The 27,042-nt window shown below is 39.1% G+C and overlaps 1 protein-coding gene across 2 annotated transcripts in view; it reads right to left on the bottom strand.

Moving 5' to 3' along the window:
- LOC136864008 (regulator of nonsense transcripts 2) overlaps nucleotides 1–27,042 on the bottom strand; it is a 514,509-nt gene that overhangs the window by 470,427 nt on the left and 17,040 nt on the right. Inside the window, exon 1 of one of the 2 annotated variants that reach the window (XM_067140504.2) lies at nucleotides 23,100–23,227. The exons of the other annotated variant lie outside the window; for it this stretch is intronic. The gene's annotated coding sequence lies outside the window, so the exon portion shown is untranslated. Of the gene's footprint in view, nucleotides 1–23,099; nucleotides 23,228–27,042 lie in introns of those variants that run through there. 2 annotated transcript variants of the gene reach the window in all.

Genomic DNA, 27,042 nt, shown 5'->3' with positions numbered 1-27,042 from the left:
CACACAGTACAGTAGGCTTCAAATTTATTGTCCGGTACATCACTGAGACAATCTACAAACTCTGAATTAAGGGTTGAATCCAGCCACTGATAGTTGAAAGTTGTTTTTCTTGCCATCTTATCTGATGCATAAGCCTAATCTGAAACAAAAGAAAAGCATGTTATTTGTACACAAAAACTATATCAATGTACAAATACATTTATTTCAGCAATATAAAGATACCTTGTTGGGATAAAAATATACTTGTAGGGGCTGATGACCTAGATGTTAGGCCCCTTTAAACAACAAGCATCACCATAATCATCAATATACTTGTACAGATTGGTAGGGCCAGAGCCGCCACACACTGTTCAGCATTTCAACAAACTCATCTTGTTTTAATGCTGACATAGCCCGAAACACGTGCAATTTTAATGTTTTAAAAATAAAATTTAACTTACCTCATCAACTGATCACTTTTCCATGCTTCAAAGGATTTACAGGTTGCAGTTTGTCCTCAGTATGAATTCCCTGACACATAACAGATTTGAGTCAACTTCCCCAACTTTCCCTGATACACGCCAATTTTCAGAAGACTTCCCTGATAATTTTGTAATTCCCTGACAATCCCTGACATCCCCTGGCTTTCCAGGTCGCTGGAACTCTGTTTTAACTAAATAAGGTCTCCTGGTATCAGGAATGTCATTGCTTCTTTTGTAACACATCCAGTTTTCATATTAATTGCAATTTACTGTCTGAAATTGTGTCATTCTGGTTCAGTGCTGCTTTGTCATGACAGAGAATCGACTGTTGTTAGTGTGGCCACGGTTTGCTTTGTTACTGTTGCCTGTGTTTGTCAATCCAAACCTCCTCCGCTAACTTTGTCCCCTCCATTGAATTTGTCTAATAACAGAGTCTATTTTTAACTCCTGGTAGCGGCAGTGGGGTGAAGTCCTGTGACAGTCAGTTGTGTCGTGAATATGGTTGAAATATGATCCTTGTTTTTATTGAGTTGCGTTGTGAAAATGGCAAGTGTGCCAGGAATTAGAAGAATACGTGTGAATAAGCCAGACTCATTCTGTTATGTGTGTGGGTGCTATATTATGAAGGGACGAAGTAGACCAAGAACTGCAACGGTGAAACGTTCATATTATACATATTAGAAGGTAAAATTAAGAGACTTGGACAAGTCGTGGGCTTCCCACGTAATTTGTAAAAAGGTCCTGAAAACCTATGACAGTGGAGCATTGGGAAACATAAGGCCCTTCCATCTTGGATAGGGATGGTTTGGCGGAAGCCCCAGGACCATAACAGTGACTGTTACTTTTGCCTGCGTAAAGTAACAGGATTCAATAAGAGAAACAAGGATAGTATTGTGTACCCGAATTTAAAGTCGGTGATGAGACCTGTTCCTCATGGACTGGAAATTCCAATACCTTCACCTCTTACCACTTTACCCGACTCTGACTGTTCCTCAAATTCTGATGATGAGCAAGTTGATATGGATTTTTAACCAGCCGCAGATGCAGTAAGACCACAATTGCTGAAACAGTTGAAGTTGAGTGATCTGGTACAAGATCTTGGTCTCATGAATGAAATAAAGTAAACTACTAGGATCACGATTGAAAGCAAAAATCTTCTCATGCCTGGAACTACCTTTCCTTGGTATAGACACAGAGATAAGGAGTTCAAGAAGTATTTCAAGAAGGATGATGATCTGACCTACTGCTGTGACATTTCAGGATTGATAGAACAGCTAGGGAGGAATTACAATCCGGAAAAATGGAGATTGTTTGTGGATTTCTCTAGGAGGACCTTAAACACTGTACTACTTCATAACGGAAATATTCTAGCCATGATTCCTGTGGCACATTCCATTTCACTAAATGAAAATTGTATCACAATGCAAACTTGTTCTTTACAAATGCTTCCTTAGTTGACCCACAAGAAATTATATTGCCACCGTTAAACAACAAACTGGGAATCATGAAACAGTTTGTTAAGGCCTTGGACAGCAGTAGTCCCTGTTTCAAGTACATTGCAAGCAATTTTCCACATTTATCAGATGCAACTGTCAAGGAATTTCTAATGGATCACAAATTAGAAAGCTTCCGAAAGACAGAAACGTCGAACAGACGAATGCTGTGGAATTTGCTGCATGGATTTCAATAAGAGACATCATGACGAAGTTCCTGGGAAATGTGAAGGATGAACAATACGAAACAATAGTGAAAACAACGTTGGATCACATGAAAGAGTTTGGGGTACAGAATGAGTCTGAAACTGCACTTCCTTCATTCTCATCTCAATCACGCCGGGCTGAGTGGCTCAGATGGTTAAGGCACTGGCCTTCTGACCCCAACTTGGCAGGTTCGATCCTGGCTCAGTCCGGTGGTATATGAAGGTGCTCAAATACGTCAGCATCGTGTCGGTAGATTTACTGGCACGTAAAAGAACTCCTGCGGGACTAAATTGCGGCACATCGGCATCTCCGAAAACCGTAAAAGGGTAGTTAGTGGGACGTAAAACAAATAACATTATTATTATTCATCTCAATCACATTCCAGAAAATCTTGGGGCTGTTAGTGAAGAGATGGGAGAGAGGTTTCGCCAGGACATCGGAAAATCTTGGAGCTGTTAGTGAAGAGATGGGAGAGAGGTTCTGCCAGGACATCCAGGAGGCAGAAAGAAGATACCAGGGGAGGTGGATTGCCGACTACTGTTGGTGTTAGAAAAGAGAAGACACACATGATGCAGTCAGACGCTGGGCAGCCAAGCGTTCATTCCAAGGGGACATCCAGAACCATTAATTTTTCTTTCGTTCACATTTATGAATTCATAAAGATACTAAATAAAAGTTATGGTTTTCACTTGTAAATCGTACTGAATTGTCAAATTAAATTGCGGAAGTGTCATTGCCTCACAGTTGTTCATGCGTTTCTGTGTAAATCAGTATTATATGACAAAAATTACAAAATATTTCATTGTAATTTTATACTCAATAATTATTCATAGTATATAATAATTCAAGAAAATATTCAACTATTTAAAAATATAAAAAATTATAAATATTTCCAAAATTATCAACTTTCGTCAGTACTTTTTTTATGCAATATTCAGGTCAATCTCTTATTTCGATATACCCGTTGTTGTTTGAGTCATCAGTCCATAGATGGTTTGATCCAGCTCTCCTTGACACCCTAGCCTATGCTAACCTTTTCATTTTTACGTGTGATGAGATGTATCCTACCATTCTACCTCTTCCACTGGTCAAATTTAGCCAAATCAATCTTCTCTCACCAAACCGATTCAGTATCTCTTCATTCGTGATTTGGTCTATCCATCTCACCTTCAGTTTTCTTCTGTAACACCACATTTTGTAAGCTTCTATTATCTTTCTATTATCTTTCTTTCCGAGCTATATTGTCCATGTTTCACTTCCATACAATGCCATGCCCCAGATGAAAGTCTTCAGAAACATCTTTCTAACTCTTATATCAATACAAAACAATGAATTAGATTGTACAAGATCCACCTTTTCAATACAAGATGTGTTGTTGGTTAAAATTACAACCTCATTTATTTATGCTACCAGTTTCAACATCCATGGACATCATCATCAGCCAAGTAGGGTAATTATACAAAGATACACAGCATCTTAGTTCCTCTTCAACTCCGCAGCATGCGCAACAAGTCCACCAACGTGAGTCCCTTTATAAAGTTTTACTCTCTTGTCCCATTTCCAATATTCGAGTTTAACTCATTTTTATCTTTCATACTACAGGCCCGCATTGGATTGAGAACCTTTGCTTTTAACATCTTCAAACACAGTTCCGGCCACAAGATCCACTCGCTCTAGTATAATACAACATAACATTGTATTTCATGAAGATAGTTTTCATATATATTACCAATTGACTTAGGGTCATTTTAATGCTCACAGAGAAACACCAACTACTCTTTTAACCTATTACCGCATTGCACTCAGCATGCAGCTCTCTGCATATGTTGTGGCTACCAATGCCACACAAAGAACCCAAATCTATAACAAATTTTAAGTGTGCCAAAGACTTACAACTTGTTTTTCTGCGAGGCTCCTTAGCTTCAGCTCTTTTATTTGTGACTAACAAGTTGTCGAAACTTGTACAAATTGTGTATTCAAACCTGGACATTTAGCATTATTATGCTTTGTATTTTAACTTGTTATAGAGAGTTTTAATTATGAGGGTCAATTTTGTGTGTTGAAACTTTACTATGAACTCATTCAACATCAACATCTATAACATCTGATGGCCAAGAAGGCATCAATTTTTGGTAATGAGACAAAGTCTCTCATAGTGCATTGGGACTGCCGGTGGCTTCAAGTAGCCTGCGCAGTGGCCTACACGGTATGCACTAGCCAGCGTCTTGGTATGTGTGCTAGGTACCAACTGATGAGCCCAACCTAGCACACGGGGGCGAAACGCTGGCACCAGGAATGAGTTAGCTGGAAAATTTATAATGTCCAATAATGGACCATTATATTGGTATTATAAATTTTCTCATACGGGACAAATAATTCAGATTCCCTATGGGAATCAACATCTATAACACCATGTATGTGGGCTTGACCTTAATTCGATCCTCAAAGATCAGACAAAGTCAGGATTGCTTCACGTGTTCCCATATTTCTTCTGAAGCCAAAAAGATCTTCTCCCAACTCAGTTGCAACTTGTCTTTCCATACTTCTGTAAATAATACGTGTTGAAATTTTGCAGGCATGAGATACTAAACTGATGGTGCGGTAGTTTTCACAGTTGTCAGCACCAGCTTTCTTGGGAATACGTATAACAACATTTTGCCGAAAATCGGATGGCACTTCTCCTGTCTTATACATCTTACACACTACACTGACTGAGCAAATGTCATGGGATAGTGGAGCACTGATGCGCAGGTGTGTTGTCTGCGCACCACACGCTCCCTGTGCCAGCGGCAGTTGTATAGGAGACCTTGTGAGCAGTGGCTATGCATGTGACAGGTGTAACATGGAACGTAGTCGTGAGCTGACACCATTCGAACGGGTTATGATGGTTGGTGCCCGACGGATGGGAACTGCGATTTCGGAAGTGGTGCGGGAATTCGGCTTCAGATGATCAACCGTGTCGAGGGTGTATCGTAAATGGTTGAAGGCGGTGTCACCGTCCACGACAGACGAACGACCGGCCATCCAGCTACCCTCTATGACCATGACCGGCGACATCTGAGACGAACTGTCAATAGTGACAGACAGGCAACAGTGCAACAAATCACAGTTCAATTCAACACAGGCCAAGCTAGACACGTCTCCCAGTAAACAAACCGTAGGAACATGGGTTCTATGGGGTATGGGAGCCGGCGCCGCACCCGGGTGCCACCGTTAACCCAACGTCATCGGGCACAACGACGTGCATTTGTTGCCAGTCACCAGGGATGGACACTAAAACAATGGCACAACGTGATATGGTTGGACGAATCACGATTTCAACTACACTATGCCGATGGGAGGCACGGTTTATGGCGCAGACCACATGAAGCGATGGATCCCGCCTGCCTCAAAGGTGTGGTCCAGGGCGCTGGTGTCTCTGTTATGGTCTGGGGTGCATTTCCTGGTGTGGAATGGGTCCCCTAGTTGTTCTGGAAGAGACTTTGAATGGTACGTGGTATGTTGAGCTGCTTGGAGACCATCTCCACCCATTTTTTGCCTTCCAGCGCCCAGACAGTTATGCGGTGTTTCAAGATGATAACGTGCCGCCACATCGCTCCCACGTCGCCCGGGAATGGTTCCAGGAACATGCAGCAGAGGTCCAACAACTGCCATGGCCACCCAGGAGCCCCGATATGAACCCTATCGAGCATATCTGGGATGTCCTGGAACGCAGGCTCCATGCCATGGATCCTACACCCACGAACAGACCAGCATTAGCCGCTGCATTGCAAACGATTAGGTGTCAGCTGCGTCCAGAGGACTACCAGGGACTTCTCGACTCACTGCAGTTCGCAGGGCCAGAGGAGGCCCCACACGCTATTAGGTGACTATCCCATGACATTTGCTATTTCAGTGTAAATGGAATAACCTCACCATGCTGGTTTCACCTAAGGCAGTCAGTAATTCAAAGGGAATGTCATCAATTCCAGGTGCCTTGTTCCTCTTAGTCTCTCAAACTCTGCCAAATTCTGACTTCAAAATTGGGTCCCCCATTTCATCTGCATCAACAGCCTCTTCTGGTTCCAGAACAATATCATGAACGTCTTTACCTTGATACAACTGTTGGATATGTTGCTCCCATATTTCTGCCTTGTCTTCCTTCCCTAGAAGTGGTTTTTCCATCCTAACAATTAATATTCATACATCAAGTTTTCCTTTCTCCAAAGGTTTCCTTGATTTTCCTGTATGCAGCATCTACCATTCCTAGGACAATATAACCTTCAACATCCTTGCATTTCTCCTTCAGCCATTCTTCCTTAGCTGTCCTGCACTTTCTATCCACTTCAATCTTTAATCGCCTGTATTCCTTTCTGCCCTCTTCACTTTTTTCATTCTTGTACTTTCGTCATTCATCAATCAGGTCTATTATCTCCTGGGTTATTCATTGATTCTTAGGTGATCTTTCCTTTCTTCTTATCATTTCTTCAGCAGCCCTAGAGACCTCATTATTCACAACTGTCCATTCTTTCTCTATTGTGTTTCCTTCAGGATTTTCATTTAGTCTTTTGCAACACATGATCCTTGAAACAGTCCCTCACACTCTTTTCTTTCAACTTGTCTTGATCCCACCTCCTTGTATTCCTTCCTTTCTTAAATTTCTTCAATTTCAGATGGCATTTCATGACCAACAAGTTGTGGTCAGAGTCCACGTCTGCCCCTGGGAAGGTTTTACATCCAACACCTGGTTTCTGAATCTCTGCCTAATCATAATGAAGCCCAATTGATACCTTCTAATGTCGGCAGGTCTCATCCAAGTATACAGCTGTATGAACCAAGTATTGGCAAGGACTAATTTATGATTGGTGCAGAATTCAACCAGCCGACTTCCTCTTTCATTCCTTTGTCCCAATCCAAATTCTCCTACTAGATTACCTTCTCTTCATTGGCCTACCACTGCATTCCAGTCTCCTATTACAATTAGATTCTCTTCACCTTTTACATACTGTATTAAATCTTCTATCTCTTCACATAATCTTTGGATTTCATCATCATCTGCTGAACTAGTAGGCATATAGGCCTGTACTATTGCTGTGGGCATTAATTTGGTGTATCTTGACAATGATAATACTTTCACTATGCTGGTCATAGTAGTTTACCCGCTACCCTATTTTCTTATTCATTATTAAACCAACTCCCGTATTTCCCCTGTTTGATTTTGTGTTGATAATTCTGTAGTCGCGACCAAAAATCCTGCTCTTCCTGCCAACGTATTTCACTTATATCAACTACGTCTAACTTCAGTCTATCCATCTCCCCTTTCAGATTCTCTAACCTTCCACAACAATTCAAACTTCTAACATTCCACGCTCCAACTCGCAGAATGTCAGTATCTACCTGATGATATCCCCCTCTCATGTAGTCCTAACCCGGACATCCGAGTGGGGGACTATTTTACCCGGAAGGAAGCCATCATCAGTACATCATTCATACAGAGAGAGCTGCATGTCCTCGGGAGTTAGTTATGGCTGTAGTTTCCCGTGGCTTTCAGCCATGTAACAGCATCAACACAGCTAAGCCATGTTGAGTATTATTACAAGGCCATATCAGTCAATCATCTAGACTGCCGCCCTTGTAACTTCGAACGGCTGCTACCCTCCTTTCGATGACCCATTCATTAGTCTGGTCTCTCGACAGATACCCATCCGATATGGTTGCACCTGCACACAAGCCTCCCCACTGCGGCAAGGTCACATGGTTCGCAGGGGAAGCAGTTGATATACCTATTGCGAGAAAACGTGATGTGATACATAGAAATAGACAACGGATTCATGTTCAACGGCCCAAAATTAGTTGAGATCACCTATCACACTTATCGCTGCAAAAAAAAAAAAAAAAATATATATATATAATGCTGGGTTGTGTATTCGCTGTTGTAAATATCGTCCTGCTGCTGAATACTCTTGAGCTGTTGCCGTTTGGCTGTTCACTGCATGTAACTATGTGAATTAACGGATTGTCTCTGGAGTCCAACCAACCAACAGTCATCGTGTGTCGAGTGGCCCATAGCCCTGGGTTCAGCTCCAGCGGTCTACACACAGCTGCTGTATGAGGTGACTGGACTTTGGGAAATGAACGTAAGAATTAGCCGTCCCAGATATAGCAATGGGTCGGACTGCCTGCTGCACCATAAAGAAGAGAAATATGTAAATAGGCAGTAATTAGCAATTGTGGTCATTCACAGCTGATTAGAATTGTGTATGTGTGTGTGTTCATTTATTGGGTCATCCTGAAATAAATTAAAGTAGACTAATTAAACTGATGGAGTTTTATTCGTGACCATATGTTCCTTCCATTTTTCTGCTGTGTCTTCTTTCCCTAGAAGTGGTTTTGATATCTAAGCTCCTAATACTCATACACATAGTTTTCCTTTCTCCAAAGATTTTCCTAATCTATATACTGTGACAGTTTCGAAAGGCTCGATGGCATGTTTTAGTGAGACCGGGTGGTATATCTTTGGGTTAGTGATCTTTGCACACATATGGCTTTCATCTGATGAGTTGTTACCCTTATAATTATTTAGTTCTGGTCATATAATTTACGCCATGAGACTACATACTTGTGTCGGCAGCTGAGGCATAAACCTGTTTTGAGAGAAAAGAAAAAAATAAATAAATAAAAGTGTGCCAGCGAATGTACGAGAAGGTTGAAGGCTACATCACCGACTATGTTAGACTTAGCAAACAATGGGTGTTATAACAAAATAGTGTGATTGAAAGAAGATATTCATTCCTATAATAACGACAACTACATTTTTGTTATCATTAATCATAATATTACAGGTAGAAAGAAAGTTGGATGATAATAAAACAGTGTCTTGAATTTAGTGATACTTTCAGCATGCGCGAGAGTGATGCGCAGAAGTTCTACAAGGACACACACTTGCCAGCTGTTAACACAGTGGGTTTCTGGGTCATTCATTCGCCAGATGTCATTCCTTCGCTAGATGTTGTTTGCCGGTTGACATCCATTCTCTCAGCTGAATTTGGGGAAGCGAGACCTTGCTTCTGATTAACATTGTGTTCCCGGAGACATATTACCTGGGCTATTCTTATCAATAACATGTACAAAAATTAACTGATGTCAAGTTGAATCGAGACCACTTAAGTACGTATTTCATGACAATATTTTCCGGAATCTGTGGAGTGAAAACATTATTAATAACCCTTGTACAAGTTTCAGCTTTAAATCAAGAGGAGTACAACTGCTAATTCGACATGGAAATATCACCTTGTACCATGTGTGATAGTGTCAACATGAAAGCCTAAATCCTGAGACCACAGCTGACAGCAATGGGATGAGAGAAAGCCAGATGTAATTGTATTAAAGGACAATTAGCCGTCCAGCATAAAGAAGACATCGAAAGCTAAGTCGACACAATATTGCAGTAAATATCTGTTCAGTAGTGGGTTAGTTAACGTATTTAGAATTAGTAAATGGTCTTGTATAATGGTGCAGTTGTGTAGTTCTTGTATTTTCTTGGTAGTTTCAGCATATGATCTTCATATACTTTGTTTCTGTCAGATTGATTTTGATATCATAGTGAATAGTATACCGGTATGTGATTTTCTTAATCATGTATGGCGAATAATTGGATGATAATTCTTAGATTTAACTTTATTAGCTGAATATGGGCATAACTTGTGGAAAAGTGTGTCAGGATCTTCGTCTAAGTAACTGAGATTTTCTCGTGTGTAAAGTCATCATACTAAATTGAATTGTAATTTAAAATCATGTACGTCTGAATATAAATTGAGAAGTAAGATGAGGGTGTATTCTGCCCGAAGGCAGGTCTGAACCTCCGCAGAGGTGTGCCTGAGCCAGAGTTAACGTACGGTAGGGTGGCCAGTTCCTTTCCGCTCCTCCATTCCCTTACCCCCAACCAACAGCGCGTGGCAACCCATCCAAGTCTTGACCACGCCCAATGTTGCTTAACTTCGGAGATCTCACAGGATCCGGCTATGGCCGTTGGCAATATAAATTGGGGTTATCTTAAAACTCAAGTGTTGGAAATTATTTCATTCCTTTGGATCAAAACTAGTTAACATGGAAACAAGAGGAGAGAGAATGTTAAGTCGAGACATGGAAACTGGAAGATGGGTTGGATCTTCGAGAATCCAAATGTGTTAGTTAAGAATAGTGTACGCGTAGGACATGTTGTGTGATATTATATTTTTGAACTTGCGATATCCCGGGACAGATCACAAATGTACGGCTACGTTGAATGGGACACGATAGTATATTTCACGATTGGTAATGTGTTAGTCCTATGTCTTCGAGAGAAAATGAGTTGTGTGGTGTAATGGACGTATTAGAATATTCTTCAAGAGTAAAATCACACTATGATTATTGGAGATAGTTATTTATGCGAATTGCAGTTGAGCATTGAGATATTTAGGATCTTTGCATAACATTGGATAATTATAGAATGCGCGTATTTGATTTTGACAAGGTCTTCGGTATATTTGTGTCCAACAATATTATATTCAGAATTCTCCGAGAGTTATTGTCACTTTAATTTTCACGTTTATTTGCGATGGTTATGGATTATTCTTCAAGATTATTCCCGAACATTCGACGACTTTCATCTGAGTCAACTACTTAGGTTTAAAAGACGCAGATATTCATCTAATAAAGCTATGAAAATGTGATTGAATTTGAACGTAATGGTCATCTAGCGTACTGCCAAATGTTGTAGATATTGTAGAATATTCTCTAGATATTGTGTTGGAGTAGAATCGTAATTATGGTGTATGATAGTTATAGTGAGTTCATCATATATTTTCATTATGTCTCGTGTTGTATTGCGGATTAGGCAGTCTCATTTTCTTTCATATTTCAGCGTCTGGTAAGAGTTATAATGTAGCACTATCTGGAGTTAAATTTTATTTTTGTTAGGTAGACCATTTAACAACCCCGTGGTGTAGGGGTAGCATGCCTGCCTCTTACCTGGAGGCCCCGGGTTTGATTCCTGGCCAGGTCAGGGATTTTTACCTGGACCTGAGGGTTGGTTCGAGGTCCACTCAGCCTACGTGATTAGAATTGAGGAGCTATCTGACGGTGAGATAGCGGCCCCGGTCTAGAAAGCCAAGAATAACGGCCGAGAGGATACGTCGTGCTGACCACACGACACCTTGTAATCTGCAGGCCTTTGGTCTGAGCAGCGTCACTTGGTAAGCCAAGGCCCTTCAAGGGGTGCAGTACCATGGAAAGAAAAGAGCATTTAAAGAAGCATTTCAATACTTTAATTTATTTATTTAATTTAATCCAGTAATTAAGTGGCAAATGAACAGATACTTATTACATTGCATCAATTAAGTTTAATGGAAAATTATCACATCAAAAAATGTACATAATCAGTCGCAACAAATTCAGATTTTGAACAAATGACTGTAATTTAGTATGATTGTCATACAAAGTTTAATTTTTCATTTCTTTTTTTCCTAATACTTCAGATTGGATCATCAGAACCCAGACCTTTCACAGTTAATTAAATAAAATTGTTTGCTTAAAGAATGATTTAAAAAAAGATGTACTTCTGGATTTGTTAGGGCAAGATAGGACAGAGATTTTTTTTTTTCGCTGGTTGCTTTACATTGCACCGACACAGATAGGTCTTATGGTGACAATGGCATAGGAAAGGCCTAGGAATGGGAAGGAAGCGGCCGTGGCCTAAATTATGATACAGCCCCAGCATTTCCCTGGTGTGAAAATGGGAAACCACGGAAAACCATCTTCAGGGCTGCTGACAGTGGAGTTCGAACCCACTATCTCCCGTTTACTGGATACTGGCCGCACTTAAGCGACTGCAGCTATCGAGCTCGGTAGGACAGAGAGTAATGTACCACCCCACTTGATTTATTTTTATGTACTTCAAGAACAGCACTTAATCTTCTTATTAGCAATCACTTTCATAATACAGCTAAAAAGGATGACAGCACAATGATATTGTTTTCATGTTAAATAAACCATGCCAATATTTGAATCTTATTCAATATTTTCTTTATTGTATCCCACAGCATGAATGACCCTTCCAGGCGTGCCACATCATTCGTTATGTCACTCAGGCTTGCTAAATCCTTACTGAGCACCCTTGAGGTGTCTCATTGTTCTGCCACTGATGTCTAGGTTACGGGTGCAATACCCAAAATAACTTGTCCTGACTGACTGATTCAGCATCGCTGAGCCAAAACTACTGGACATAAAGATATGAAATTTTAGGGATATATTCATATTACTATGTAGGTGCTCACTAAGGGAGGATTTTAGGATATTCCGTCACTAACAGGGTGAAAATGGGGGTGAATATTTACAATGAGTGTATCTATATCTCAAAAACTGAATAGATTAAAGACATGAAAATTGGTATTTAGAATCAGCTTTAACCTGCCAGTGGTCGCTATATGAGCAAAATGCTCACCGTCATTGAAAATCATCTGCTCTTTTATACAGCATGTAGTTTCGAACTTGAGCCCTGATGTTCCTTCGTACTGCAGTTTTGAGAGGCCGGACGCACTGAAACGCACATCCGTGAGCTTGAGAAGGGACAGGGAGGGAGGAATTACCAGCAACCATCAACGGTGAGCACTTTGCTTCACGCGCGAACAGACACGTTGGTGCTAATTTGTGTATGTGTAATAGTAATGCTATTGTTAAATAATGTTTTATAGTTGAAACAGTTCTTTGCAAATTATTGTATTCATGTGTTGCATAATTAGTGCGTGACTATGGCTTAATGTCGTGGCTTTTTAGCTTGGTTTGATGAAATTCCTAGTGATCAACTCGAGGGCGAGAACAGTGAAACGAACCATGAAAGTGAACAAGTGAACATAAAACCGATACTGAACACTCCGAGACAGAAGAACGTGCAGATACAACCGTATCTGGAGAGCAATCTGTAGCTGGCGAACACATAGCTGTATGCTGGAGGTAAATGGGAATTTCATGTTTAGTGACAATGTTCATATAGGGAAAGATAAGGTTACAAAGTGGAGCAGAAACACGCCAAGAAGAAATAGGGCCGATTACCTTCGATGTTAGGCCTCTTAACACAACAAGCAACAACAACAAGAAGAAATCCACCCTCACGTACTTGTGCTGAGAATATAATGACTCATCCTCCTTGTGTAAAGGGCATTGTGAAAGACACACACTATTTTAGAAAGTTGGGGATTGTTTTTCGAGATACAGTTATAACGATTTGGGATTTATTACTATTTGTAATTTCATTTTTAATTTTTAGTGTTCTTTATAACCATTTGAAATTTATTCTTATGTTCATTTAATGTGTTAATACATTTACGCTTGAAATCGGTTGGTATTTATTATGTAAACACGTCATATCATACCGTGAGCATTTTGCCCAAGGTGCGACAATCGCGTTACTTTCATCCTAGTGACCACTGGTGGGTTAAAAATAAAGGAACACTTTTTTTTTGGGTTTTTGGAAAATCCTGTTACAGGGTGTGAAAGAAGGTGAAAAATGGGTTGAATACCTTTTATGTGGACACATATATCTCAAAAACTAAAGATGTTACGGTCGTGAAAATTGGTACCTGGAGTCTCCCTTAAAAATAAAGGAACACTTATTTTTTTATTTTTGCAAAATCTACTTAAGGGGTGGTGAACAGGAGTGACAAAGGGGGTGAATGTTTAAAATAAGTATATCTCAAAAAAGTAACATGTTACAGATGTGAAAATTGGTTTTTGGAATCTCCTGTAAAAGTAAAGGAACATGCATGATTTGTTTTCTGAAAATCCACTTAAGGGAAAGTATTAAAGGAGGTTAATTTTTAAAACGAGCATATATATACAGTATATATCAAAATCTTAACACATTACAGACGTGAAAATTGGTATTTTTAACCTCTTTTAAAACTAAAAGTAACACATATTTATTTGTTTTTGAAAAAAAAAAAAAAAAAAAAACACTTCAGAGTGGGAAGAGGTTGAAAAAGCTGAAAAATGGGTTGAATTTTTTTTATTTGGATACTTATATCTCAAAAACTGAAGATGTTACCGACATGAAAATTGGTATTTGGAACCTCCTTTAAAAATTAAGACACACGTATATTTTTTTGTTTTTGGAAAATCTACTTAAGGGGTGGTGAACAGGAGTGACAAAACGGGCGAATTTTTAAAATACGTATACCTCATAAACGTACATGTTACAGACATGAAAACTGGTATTTGGAATCTCCTGTAAAAGTAAAGGAACGCGCATAATTTGTTTTCTGAAAATCCACATAAGGGGAAGTGTTAAAGTAGGTAAATTTTTACAATGAGCATATATACAGTACGGTATATATCCAAACCTTAACATGTTACAGACATGTACAGTGGTATTTTTAATCTCTTTTAATAATAAAAGTAACAGGTATTTATTTCTTTTTGAAAAGAAAAACGCCAGTGCAGGAAGGGGATGTAAAAAGACTGAAAAAGGGGTTGAATTCTTTTTATTTGGATACTTATATCTCAAAACAGAAGATGTTACAGATAAGAAAATTGGTAGCCTATTTGGTATCCTTTAAAAATGGAGAAACATGTATTTTTTTTTATTTTTGGAAAATCTACTTAAGGAGTGGTGAACAGGAGTGACAAAGGGGGTGGATTTTTAAAATGGGTATATCTCATAAGCATAACATGTTACAGACGTAAAAATTGGTATTTGGAATCTCCTGTAAAAGTAAAGGAACACGCATAATTTGTTTTCTGAAAATCTGCTTAAGGGGAAGTATTAAAGAGGGTAAATTTTTAAAATGAGCATATAGACCTATACAATATATATATATATATATATAAAACTTAACATATTACAGACGTGAAAATTAGTATTTCTAATCTCTCTTAAAAGTAAAACGTATTTGTTTTATTTTGGAAAGAAAAAAAGCACTTCAGTGCAAGGACTGAAAAAGGGGTTGAATTCTTTGTATGTGAATACTTATATCTCAAAAACTGAAGATGTTACAGACATGAAAATCGGTATTTGGAATCTCCTTTACAAATAAACATGTATTTTTTTTTGTTTTCAGAAAATCCACTTAAGGGGGTAGGGTGGGTGAAGGGTAGTTGAATAAATTTTATGGGAATACGTATACATCAAATACTGAAGATTTTACAGACATGAAAATTGGTATTTGCAATCCCCTTTAAAAATTAAGAAACATAATTTTTTGTTTTCAGAAAAATCCTTTAAGGGTGAAAAAATGTGAGAAAGAGATTGAATGTTTTTGAGGATACTTTTATCTCAAAATCTGAAGATGTTACAGTCATGAAAAGTTTTATTTAGAATCTCCTTTAAAAATAAAAGAACACTTTTTTTGTTTTTTGGAAAACCTACTTAAAGAGGGAGGATGAACAGGACTGACAAAGGGGGTGAATTTTCTAAATGAGTATATCTGAAAAACGTAACATGTTACAGACATGAAAATGGGTATTTTTAATCTCTCTTAAATATAAAGTAACACATACTTTTTTGCTTTAGGAAAAATCACTGGGGGAAAGGGGGGTAAAAACGACTGAAACAGGGGTTGAATTATTTTTATTCTGATACTGGAATCTCAAAATCTGAAGATATTACAGACATGAAAATTGGTATTTGGAATCTTCTTTAAATATAAAGAAACACGTATTCTTTTGTTTTTGGAAAATCCAATTAAGTATGGGTAAAGGAATTGAAAAATGAGTTTGATTCTTTGTATGAAGACACTTACATCACAAAAACGAAAGATGTTATTACGAAGTTTAAATGTCTAATGATATCCTAGGTGTTAAATAACAGAAGGTTTGAAACAAATTTAACCCCTCAGAGAGTTCAATGGGGGTTAAGGTCTGAAAACAAATACAGTGGAACATTGGTTTGAGAGCATAATTCGTTCCGGCAACATGCTCGTAATCCAAATCGCTCGTACATCAAAGCAAATTTTCCCATAAGAAACTACTGAAACTCGGATGATTCGTCCACAACACAAATACATTTATTCACATAACATTTCTAAAACAAAATATAACGTAGAACAATTAAACTGTTTGTGGTAGTCACATCCTAGTTCGTGAACCATAGGCAACGGCTGAGTGGCCTAGTAAATGGTCCTGAGAGTCGGGATACCAGTTGCTATGGAATGGGAGTGGGCATCTCGGACATATTCTGAGTCATGGCCCTCCTTGTGCTCAGGCGGCTAGGACTATACAATTCACCGGTGGTCCATAACCCGTTAGAGGAGAGATCCTCACTTGGACTATGTGCAAGTAGGGTAGCATCCTGCTTCATGAATTTACCGAGCTCAGAACATTTTAAGCAAGCCTCGGACCTATGGGAGTAACGGAGTCCCACTCCCATTTGACAGGCGAGGGACTCCTTTGAAACAACTCGGTGAACAAAATGCAATTCGATGGGGAGCTATCAATATTAATGGGGCTTATGGAAGAAAGAAAGTAGAACTGGCTGAGTCAGCAAAGAGGATGCATTTGGATGTGCTAGGAGTAAGTGATATTCGGGTAAGGGGAGATAACGAGGAAGAGATAGGAGATTATAAAGTGTACTTGACGGGGGTTAGAAAGGGAAGGTCAGAGTCTGGGGTAGGGCTCTTTATCAGGAATACCATTGCACGCAACATATTTTCTGTTAGGCACGTAAATGAGCGAATGAGGTGGGTAGATTTGTCAGTTGGAGGAATTAGGACAAGAATTGTGTCCGTGTATTCAGCATGTGAGGTTGCAGATGAGGAAGAAGTTGACAAGTTTTATGAAGCATTGAGTGACATCGTGGCCAGGGTCAACAGCAAGGATAGAATAGTGCTAATGGGCGATTTCAATGCGAGAGTTGGGAATAGAACTGAAGGATACGAAAGGGTGATTGGTAAATGTGGGGAAGATATGGAAGCTAATGGGAATGGGAAGCGTTTGCTGGACTTCTGTGCTAGTATGGGTTTAGCCATTACGAATACATTCTTCAAGTATAAGGCTATTCACCACTACACATGAGAGGCTAGGGGTACCAGATCCATAATAGACTATATCTTAACAGACTTTGAACTCAGGAAATCTGTTAGGAATGTACAAGTTTGATGTAGATGTTGATTCCCATAGGGAACCTAAAATATTTGTCCTGAATGAGTAAATTTATAATACCAATATAATGGTCCGTTATTGGACATTACAAATTTTCCAGCTAACTCATTCCTGGTTTGCCTGCGTTTCGCCCTCGTGTGCTAAGTTAGGCTCGTCAGTTGGGACTAAGCACACCACCCAAAACGCAAGGCTAGTGCATACCATGGAGGCCACTGCATAGGCTATTTGAAGCCACCAGCAGTGCCAATGCACTATGACAGCTATGTCTCATTTCCAAAAATAGATGCCTGCCTGGCCATCAAATGATGTAGATGTTGATTCCCATAGGGAACCTAAAATATTTGTCCTGAATGAGTAAATTTATAATACCAATAAAAAATGTCCAATACCATGGTCCGTTATTGGACATTGTAATGTCCAATACCATTATCTTGGTATTATAAATTTACTCATTCAGGACAAATATTTTAGGTTCCCTATGGGAATCAACATCTACATCATTTGATGGCCAGGCAGGCATCTAATTTTGGAAATGAGACATAGCTCTCATAGTGCATTGGCACTGCTGGTGGCTTCAAATAGCCTATGCAGTGGCCTCCATGGTATGCACTAGCCTTGCGTCTTGGGTGGTGTGCTAAGTCCCAACTGACGAGCCTAACAGAGCACACGAGGGCGAAACGCAGGCAAACCAGGAATGAGTTAGCTGGAAAATTTGTAATGTCCAATAACGGACCATTATATTGGTATTATGTACAAGTTTTCCGCGGATTTTTCGATGATGCAGACCAGTATCTGATCTGTAGTGAACTAAGTATCTCTAGGCCTAGGGTAGAGAAAGTGAAATCTGTCTGCAAACGAATAAGGGTAGAAAATCTCCAGGACGTGGAAATTAGACAGAAGTACGTGGATATGATTAATGAGAAGTTTCGTAGAGTAGACAGTAAGCAGGTTCAGGATATAGAAAGTGAATGAGTGCCATAGAGGGATGCTGTAGTAGAAACAGCAACGAAATGCCTAAGAACAACTCTGTGTAAAGATGAGAAAAGGCGAACATCTTGGTGGAATAATGAAGTGAGAGCAGCCTGTAAGCGTAAAAAGAAGGCTTATCAGAAATGGCTCCAAACAAGGGCCGAGGTAGACAGGAATTTGTACGTAGATGAAAGAAACAGAGCGAAACAAATAGTTGTTGAATCCAAAAAGAAGTCATGGGAAGATTTTGGTAACAACCTGGAAAGGCTAGGTCAAACAGCAGGAAAACCTTTCTGGACAGTAATAAAGAATTTTACGAAGGGAGGGAAAAAGGAAATCAACAGTGTTTGGAGTAATTCAGGTGAACTCATAATAGATCCCAGGGAATCACTGGAGAGGTGGAGGGAATATTTTGAACATCTTCTCAATGTAAAAGGAAATCATCCTGATGGTGTTGCGAACAGCCAAGTTCAAGGGAAGGAGGAAAATGATGTTGGTGAAATTATGCTTGAGGAAGTGGAAAGGATGGTAAATAAACTCCATTGTCATAAAGCAACAGGAACAGGTAAAATTAGACCTGAAATGGTGAAGTATAGTGGGAAGGCAGGGATGAAATGGCTTCATAGAGTAGTAAAATTAGCATGGAGTGTTGGTAAGGTACCTTCAGATTGGACAAAAGCAGTAATTGCACCTATCTATAAGCAAGGGAACAGGAAGGATTGCAACAACTATCGAGGTATCTCATTGATTAGTATACCCGGCAAAGTATTCACTGGCATCTTGGAAGGGAGGGTGCGATCAGTCGTTGAGAGGAAGTTGGATGAAACCCAGTGTGGTTTCAGACCACAGAGAGGCTATCAGGATCAGATTTTCAGTATGCGCCAGGTAACTGAAAAATGCTATGAGAGGAATAAGCAGTTGTGTTTATGTTTCGTAGATCTAGAGAAGGCATACGACAGGGTACCGAGGGAAAAGATGTTCGCCATACTGGGGGACTATGGAATTAAAGGTAGATTATTAAAATCAATCAAAGGTATTTATGCTGACAATTGGGCTTCAGTGAGAATTGATGGTAGAATGAGTTCTTGGTTCAGGGTACTTACAGGGGTTAGACAAGGCTATAATCTTTCACCTTTGCTGTTCGTAGTTTACATGGATCATCTGCTGAAAGGTATAAAATGGCAGGGAGGGATTCAGTTAGGTGGAAATGTAATAAGCAGTCTGGCCTATGCTGACGACTCGGTCTTAATGGTAGATTGTGCCGAAAGACTGCAGTGTAATATCTTGGAACTTGAAAGTAGGTGCAATGAGTATGGTATGAAAATTAGCCTCTCGAAGACTAAATTGATGTCAGTAGGTAAGAAATTCAACAGAATTGAATGTCAGATTGGTGATACAAAGCTAGAACAGGTCGATAATTTCAAGTATTTAGGTTGTGTGTTCTCCCAGGGAGAAGGAAGTGAGCTCCCAGACGAAACTATCTTTATTTCGGTCTGTTTTCAGACCAACTTTGCTTTATGGGAGCGAAAGCTGGGTGGATTCAGGATATCTTATTCATAAGTTAGAAGTAACAGACATGAAAGTAGCAAGAATGATTGCTGGTACAAACGGGTGGGAACAATGGCAGGATGGTACTCAGAATGAGGAGATAAAGGCTAATTTAGGAATGCTTTTTTTTTTTTTGCTACTTGCTTTACGTCGCACCGACACAGATAGGTCTTATGGCGACGATGGGACAGGGAAGGGCTAGGAGTGGGAAGGAAGCGGCCGTGGCCTTAATTAAGGTACAGCCCCAGTATTTGCCTGGTGTGAAAATGGGAAACCACGGAAAACCATCTTCAGGGCTGCCGACAGTGGGGCTCGAACCTACTATCTCCCGAATACTGGATACTGGCCGCACTTAAGCGACTGCAGCTATCGAGCTCGGTTAATTTAGGAATGAACTCGATGGATGAAGCTGTACGCATAAACTGGTTTCGGTGGTGGGGTCATGTGAGGTGAATGGAGGAGGATAGGTTACCTAGGAGAATAATGGATTCTGCTATGGAGGGTAAGAGAAGTAGAGATAGACCAAGACGACGATGGTTAGACTCGGTTTCTAACGATTTAAAGATAAGAGGTATAGAACTAAATGAGGCCACAACACTAGTTGCAAATCGAGGATTGTGGCGACGTTTAGTAAATTCACGGAGGCTTGAAGACTGAACGCTGAAAGGCTTAACAGTCTATAATGATAATGTATGTATGTTTACCTTACAATAGAATCATTGTTGGTGTGAGGGAGACGAGAGATGACATGAGAAGAGTTACTGTGTAGCACGAATTTTACTAACGGAATCACTGCTATCGGTTTGCTCATTGGAAATGTTTTCTTTTCGTGCAACTTTAACGAGGAACCTGTCCAACGACTGTTGCTTTTGCCTCTTTTTCAGGATTTCACGAAAATGTGATATTGCATTGTCATTGAACAGATTCATCCACTGTAATCATCTCCTTCTTCCGACCGAATTCCTTTTTAGCCTTCTTTTCGTTCACAGGGCCCATCGTTGCAGAACAGTTATATCACAGATGACAGAAACAAAACATGTAAACTCGTACGGTGTTGACTATGCGAGCGAGGCACGCCAACTGAAGTCCAGCGCGGGAAATGATTACATACACTTTCCCAGGAAAGAAAGTGGCAGGGGGAGGGAAAAACAAAGGCACAGGGGAGGTGGAAACGTACGTATACGTGTCGCTCGTATTGCGAAACCTCACTCGCTTATCAAGTCACAATTTATTTAAAATATTTGCTCATCGTGCAAAACACTCGTAGACCAAGTTACTCGCAATCTGAGGTTCCACTGTATATTAATTCCTTCCTCCGATTATAATCTATTAACTTCATTGTCCGTATTGATGGTTAAAGTATTTGCAAATATAAAGACAGGAACTTTCCACCTAATAAATACATTTGAACTTTCCACCTAATCAATACATTTATTCTAAGAATAAGTGTGAAATACCTAGTAAAGTTTATGGACTCTTCGGCTTACATTTCAAACCCTGAACCAGTGTAGGCAATTCCAATTCATGAAAATTTTTTTTTTGCTAGGGGCTTTATGTCGCACCGACACAGATAGGTCTTATGGCGACGATGGGATAGGAAAGGCCTAGGAGTTGGAAGGAAGCGGCCGTGGCCTTAATTAAGGTACAGCCCCAGCATTTGCCTGGTGTGAAAATGGGAAACCATGGAAAACCATCTTCAGGGGTGCCGATAGTGGGATTCGAACCTACTATCTCCCGGATGCAAGCTCACAGCCGCGCGCCTCCATGCGCACGGCCAACTCACCCGGTATTCATGAAAAGTCATTAAAAAGTAAAATCAAGACAAAAGAGAGTAAGAATTTGTTAAAAATAACAGAAACAGAAAAATTCATAAAGCTAACATGCATTTTCTATATCTAATTTTGTTATAAAATGCTTGAACAAAATCATGTCCGGGATATTTAGACCTTGAGTGTAGATAGACCTAACTTTAAAAATTTCTCACATTTTGCACGGAAAAATACTGTCCACTCTGACTGTACCTTCCATAAGTACAATGACCAAATAGTATCCCATGCAATTTTTAGAATATTGAAGATGGGGGTTTTAGGGAAAATAATTTCTAATGAATCAAAAGATTTCAGATTCTCTCATTTTTATGAAGAAATATTTGATAGTTTAAGAAGTTAATGCACTAGTATCATTGCTAACAGTTGAGTTTCCATGTTATCATTTCTGAAGACAGTTAACATCGTATGACTATTCATATTTTCAAAACATAATTTTGAAGTTTGAAAAAAAGTTACAAATTTTCTAATTTTATTTTTCCAAATTAGAAATTAAAAAAGCCCAGAAGTGTGTATGTGTTAATCACGTCTGATAGTATTGTGAACAAGGCTTTTACTAAAAATAATTTCAGATCTCTATTGCTTTTAATTTTTAATTACAATTTCTTTATTTTTCCCTTTCGTTATGAAATTTACACAAATACCCTCATACCATCAGAAAAATGAAAATACTTTTTTTTTATAGATGGCACGTGGAACTTCAACAGATTTTTTTCAACAAACTTTGAAATACCAGTGTGACACATTCACTCTTAAACTGTATGATCTGAGATGAAATTGCTCATTTGTCCATCAGAAATGAAGAGGAAGATAAGCCACTTGTGTCGCAAGTGCAGAGTTCCAATTTGTTTGGAATGTTCAAGTAAGATGTGTCCACAGTGCGTGTAAAGCGGGACCGTAATGTGTATAATGTGACGCTGCGTATGGTCACTGAGTAGTGCAGATATTTTCTATATAATTTATTGTAGAGAACACTTACCAATTTTAACATCAGCGAGTCCTATATAACATTCAATTCCAATATTCAAGATTTCAGGAAGGAACTAGCTTTAGTTATTTTGATGTGTGTCCATTTATGGAAATTTTGAGTGTAACATGAACGAATTACTTTCACAATGGTGAAACTATATTTTGTAAGCCTATTGCATTGCATGACTCATTAAGGAATACATATATAGTACAAAACGCAAAAAGTTGTGTTAGAAGGTGACCTTAGCGTATTTTACACATCTTCAAAATGCGGTCCCGAGGACTGTACAACTGTAGCTGTGTGCAAAATATTCACAACTGCGGTTGAGGGTTAAACCCACCCCATATGCTGTCTACATTTTTATTTACCATTTTCTACCAATCATAACACTTTTTAAGAACTCCCTCACACCTGTCTTATCAGTCATATGGCACTGTCTTACAATCCTACATTTACAACCTTTCTTTCCATCACATTTATTTTTAACTACAACTGAAACAGCTTCGTGACCACTTACACCACCTATCACTTCAGTTTCTTGACAGAGATCATCTGGATGTCATCAGCGCCACGTCTACAATATTCTTCCCTAGGTGGTTCCATCATTTTGTGATACAGCTGTCCTCAGATGACCATATAATTGCGAATACCACCCGGCCCCGAATGAGACGCACACACCTGAAATTCTAACGAGAAAATTGGGAAAAAATAAATCACAAGTTTTCTTACCAATCTTTTAAATTTCTGCAAATGTGCCAAAGAATTGCCAACTTAAAACACTTCACAAGCAATAAACCACTAAAAACACCACAATGAGAAATAAAACTAGTTCAATGTACAAATCAGTCACTATTCAACGTCATCAGAGCTACCACCATTGGAAGTTTGATCAATGTCACTTTTCCCATACATAGTGGGTCCTCACTACATCCATAGAATTTGAAATTCCACATTTATTGAAACTTTTCCTCACCAAGTCGTTGGAGATGCGATCCTATACAGTCTTTATCCATTTGCACAGAAGTTCCACTTTGAGTCGTTTCACTCGTACAGTTGGTGTCAATGCGTGATTGCCGGCAGACGCCATCAATTTGATGTAGAGCTGTTTCAAAGCAGCTTTGAAAGACTGGTTCACATAAACATCCAATGGCTGTAGCATAGAGGTCAGCCCTCCTTGAATGATAGTCAGATCAGTTTTGCCTTTATGTCTGTAGTATGCCCGCTATAACTGTTGAGCACAAGTAGGCTCTTCTTCTGTAATAAGTGTCATTTTACACATCAATGTTCAATAATATTGTAGACTACAGCGAAGTTTTCTTCAGTGGCAAAGGTCGCTCTACACACCAAAAAAAAAAATTCTTGTAGTAGGTGCACACTACACAAGAAATGAGAACTTGTGCAATGGCTGGGCAATGATGAGTCCGTTCTTAAACTACCTTCATAGGTAGGAGTAGGTATTACAAAAATTATGGGCAGGAAATATATTGAGGACACTGAAGCATTTCAGTGATAGTGAAGGAGCAACAGGCATTAAAAAAAGGACATTTTGGATAATGCCTAATGGGTTCTATTATGTCATAAAAGGCACACAGGAACTCTACTATCAGGTCCCATTATGAAAGAAGGTAATTTAAAAAAAAAAATATCATGGCTAGGGAAGAGAAGACATTCAATGGAAGCAAACGATGGCTTCACCGATGGAAGCTTTGACATGGCATTTTACATGTTTTTATGTTCTAGAACAGAAACTCTCAGCTGACTATGATGCTGCTCAAGATTTGGTAAAGAAATTTAAAAATTTAACCATGGACAACAATCTTCAACCAGACCAAGTCTATAATATTGATGCAACAGGGCTAAATACAACCCTAGCAGCAAAAAGTAAAAATATATTGGGGACAAAATTAGCTAGCCACAGACATTTAAAAACCTGAACATGTCGTTATCTCCCATTTACCATGGAATTCAAAAGCCTGTTTCAATCGACAACAATAAAATTGTTTAAAACATGGTATTTGGATGAGTTCATTCCAGCAATTGAAAACCACTTGAAATCAAAAAAATCTACTGAGCCATACAGTTCTAATAGCAGGTAACTCCCAAAGTTACACAGCTGTACCTATCTGAAGAACAACACAGATTCACTCCCGGAAAATCATGCCTCACTAACTTCACAGTTCTCAATCACCACATCATTTCAGCAATAGAAAATAAATCTCAGTTAGATGTAATCTTTATAGATTTGGCCAAAGCATTTGACTCAGTGGATCATGCACTACTTCTTTATAAGCTCGCTACCAGATTTAATATCCATTGTCATTGGTAAATTTACTCTCCAGCAGAAAACAAAGAGTGGTACTCCATGAATATGCCTCAACATGGTTATCTGTGATATCAGGTATATCTCAGAGCAGTATTTCTGGGACCCCTCTTTGTTCTCTACATCAATGACATATTTCTCTGCACCAAAAATAGTCAGTGTTCCCTCCTCTTGTACGCCGAGGACCTGAAAATCCTAAGGGAAGTGTCTACGCCTGATGATTGTGATGAATTACAGACTGTTCTCAATTCGTGTGGTGACTGGTTTAAGAAATGGAATCTTTCTCCCAATGTCTCGTATGTTCTCGCCATCATTGACTTTTGTTCCCCTATTTGGCCCTCATCTGCTATCACAAGCATATCTCAACTAAATAGTATTTTTAATTTTTTCACTTTCATTGTTAAGACTCGCAATCCTGTTTTTAAGAACAAAACTAAATCTGACATTTTGAACTATCTGGGTATACTTGACCTGAGAAGCCGTTTACAGTTCTCCGATCTATGTTACTTTCATGAAATAACCAACGGCTTCACCAAATGTAATACTCTTCCGGCGTACTTCCCTATACACGTTCCTCCCCGCCCAACACGCAACCGGCATAATCATGTGCCCCGTCTGCACCTAACCTTACAACAACGCTCTATCTTCCACCGTATCCCTACCCTAGGTAACTCACAACCCGATATCGACATGTTCACACCTTTCGCATCCTTCAAACAAAAAATTAAAAGATTTCTTTGACGTCCTCTTCAGGTTTCCATTTTCTTCCGTCCGTCCAACCCTCGACCATTCCTCTTCCTAATTCTGTAACCGACATTTGCCAGTTATCGTTGCCATTGTTGTAACAATGTTATTGTTAATAATTTATTGTTGATACTTAATACTGTTGTTATCTTTTATACTTATTATTTTATACTTATTTAAAGTTATTATTATTATTAGTGTAAAATGGCCCTCCATAGGATGTATCTAATAAATAAATAAATAAATAAATAAATAAATAAATAAATAAATAAATAAATAATCACCCTTTCGAAAATAAAACGAAAAATGGGTGACATCAATGCTGTACTCCTGTCATCTCACTTGACACAGTCAAAACTACGTCAGGTTCTTAGAAGCAAAAACAGAAAAGGGTTTGAGCATAAAAGGTGCAATATACACTGTCAGTAGCACTTTGAGGGAGAGAGTGAGTGTGCGCGCACATTCGCACATGTGTTTAGGAAGGAGAAACTCATGCAAAAATTCTGAGAGGAGATATGCTTGTCAGGGACTCACCAACCCATTCCTAAAAGTGTTCTTACTTATATAGCAAAATGAAAACTGAGATTATGTCCATTTGTGATATACAACCATTTTTTGTGGTGTTATTTAGCTGGAGAACAGTTACCTACTTTTTTCAATAGTGCTTGCATCATGTGTGGTCTATGGCTGCTACATTTTATTAAAATAATAAAAAACCAAAGTTTGAAAGCGACATGTCATAGTGTATGCCAGATGTAACTACTGTATCTATACAATTAGTGAAATTTGCTGATATTGTAGTTAGTCATGGGTTAATTATGTGATTGAATAGCTGTGGAGTAAGTGTCAGAGATCTAAGAAAGTGTGGGGAAGTGAATTAATTTCTGTCTGCCAGAAATGTATCTGCAAGTTTAAGAACTTGGACAAGATGGGCACATTTTTGGAGAGGAACCTTTCCCCCATGAATGCTATATGTTTCATATTCAATTAGTTAATGGGAAACAACCCCCAGTCAAATTTCTGCTAGCAGCATGCACACTGTATCCCCTGCCATAGTGGACAACTCAATATTAACTGAAGTTTTGTCCAGTTTTGAACAAGAATGCGCCAATCTCATATTTTTGTCATTAGCCAATTGTCTAACCTATCGAGACCAAGGGTCTTGTTAGTTGCTAATACTGTTGCAGGGGATACTAGAGGCCTGTGGGCTGCTTTGCGGCTCTAACCTAGGGAGCTTACGCCCCTAGACCCTTAGTAACTAACAAAAGTTTTTTTACTATATAGTCCAAATTAATTAATAAATCCCCTCATTATCTTGCAGAAGGCTAACATGTCCTTCTGTACCAGCCTTGTTAGCAAGCTACCTTCACAACAGGCGAGAGGTTTGGTGGGGTTT

This window comes from Anabrus simplex, chromosome 2, assembly GCF_040414725.1.
Source record: "Anabrus simplex isolate iqAnaSimp1 chromosome 2, ASM4041472v1, whole genome shotgun sequence".
In the NCBI taxonomy this organism is placed as follows: Eukaryota; Metazoa; Arthropoda; class Insecta; order Orthoptera; family Tettigoniidae; genus Anabrus; species Anabrus simplex.
The sequence above is the reverse complement of the archived record's forward strand: the minus strand, read 5'-3'. Positions and strand labels throughout refer to the sequence as shown.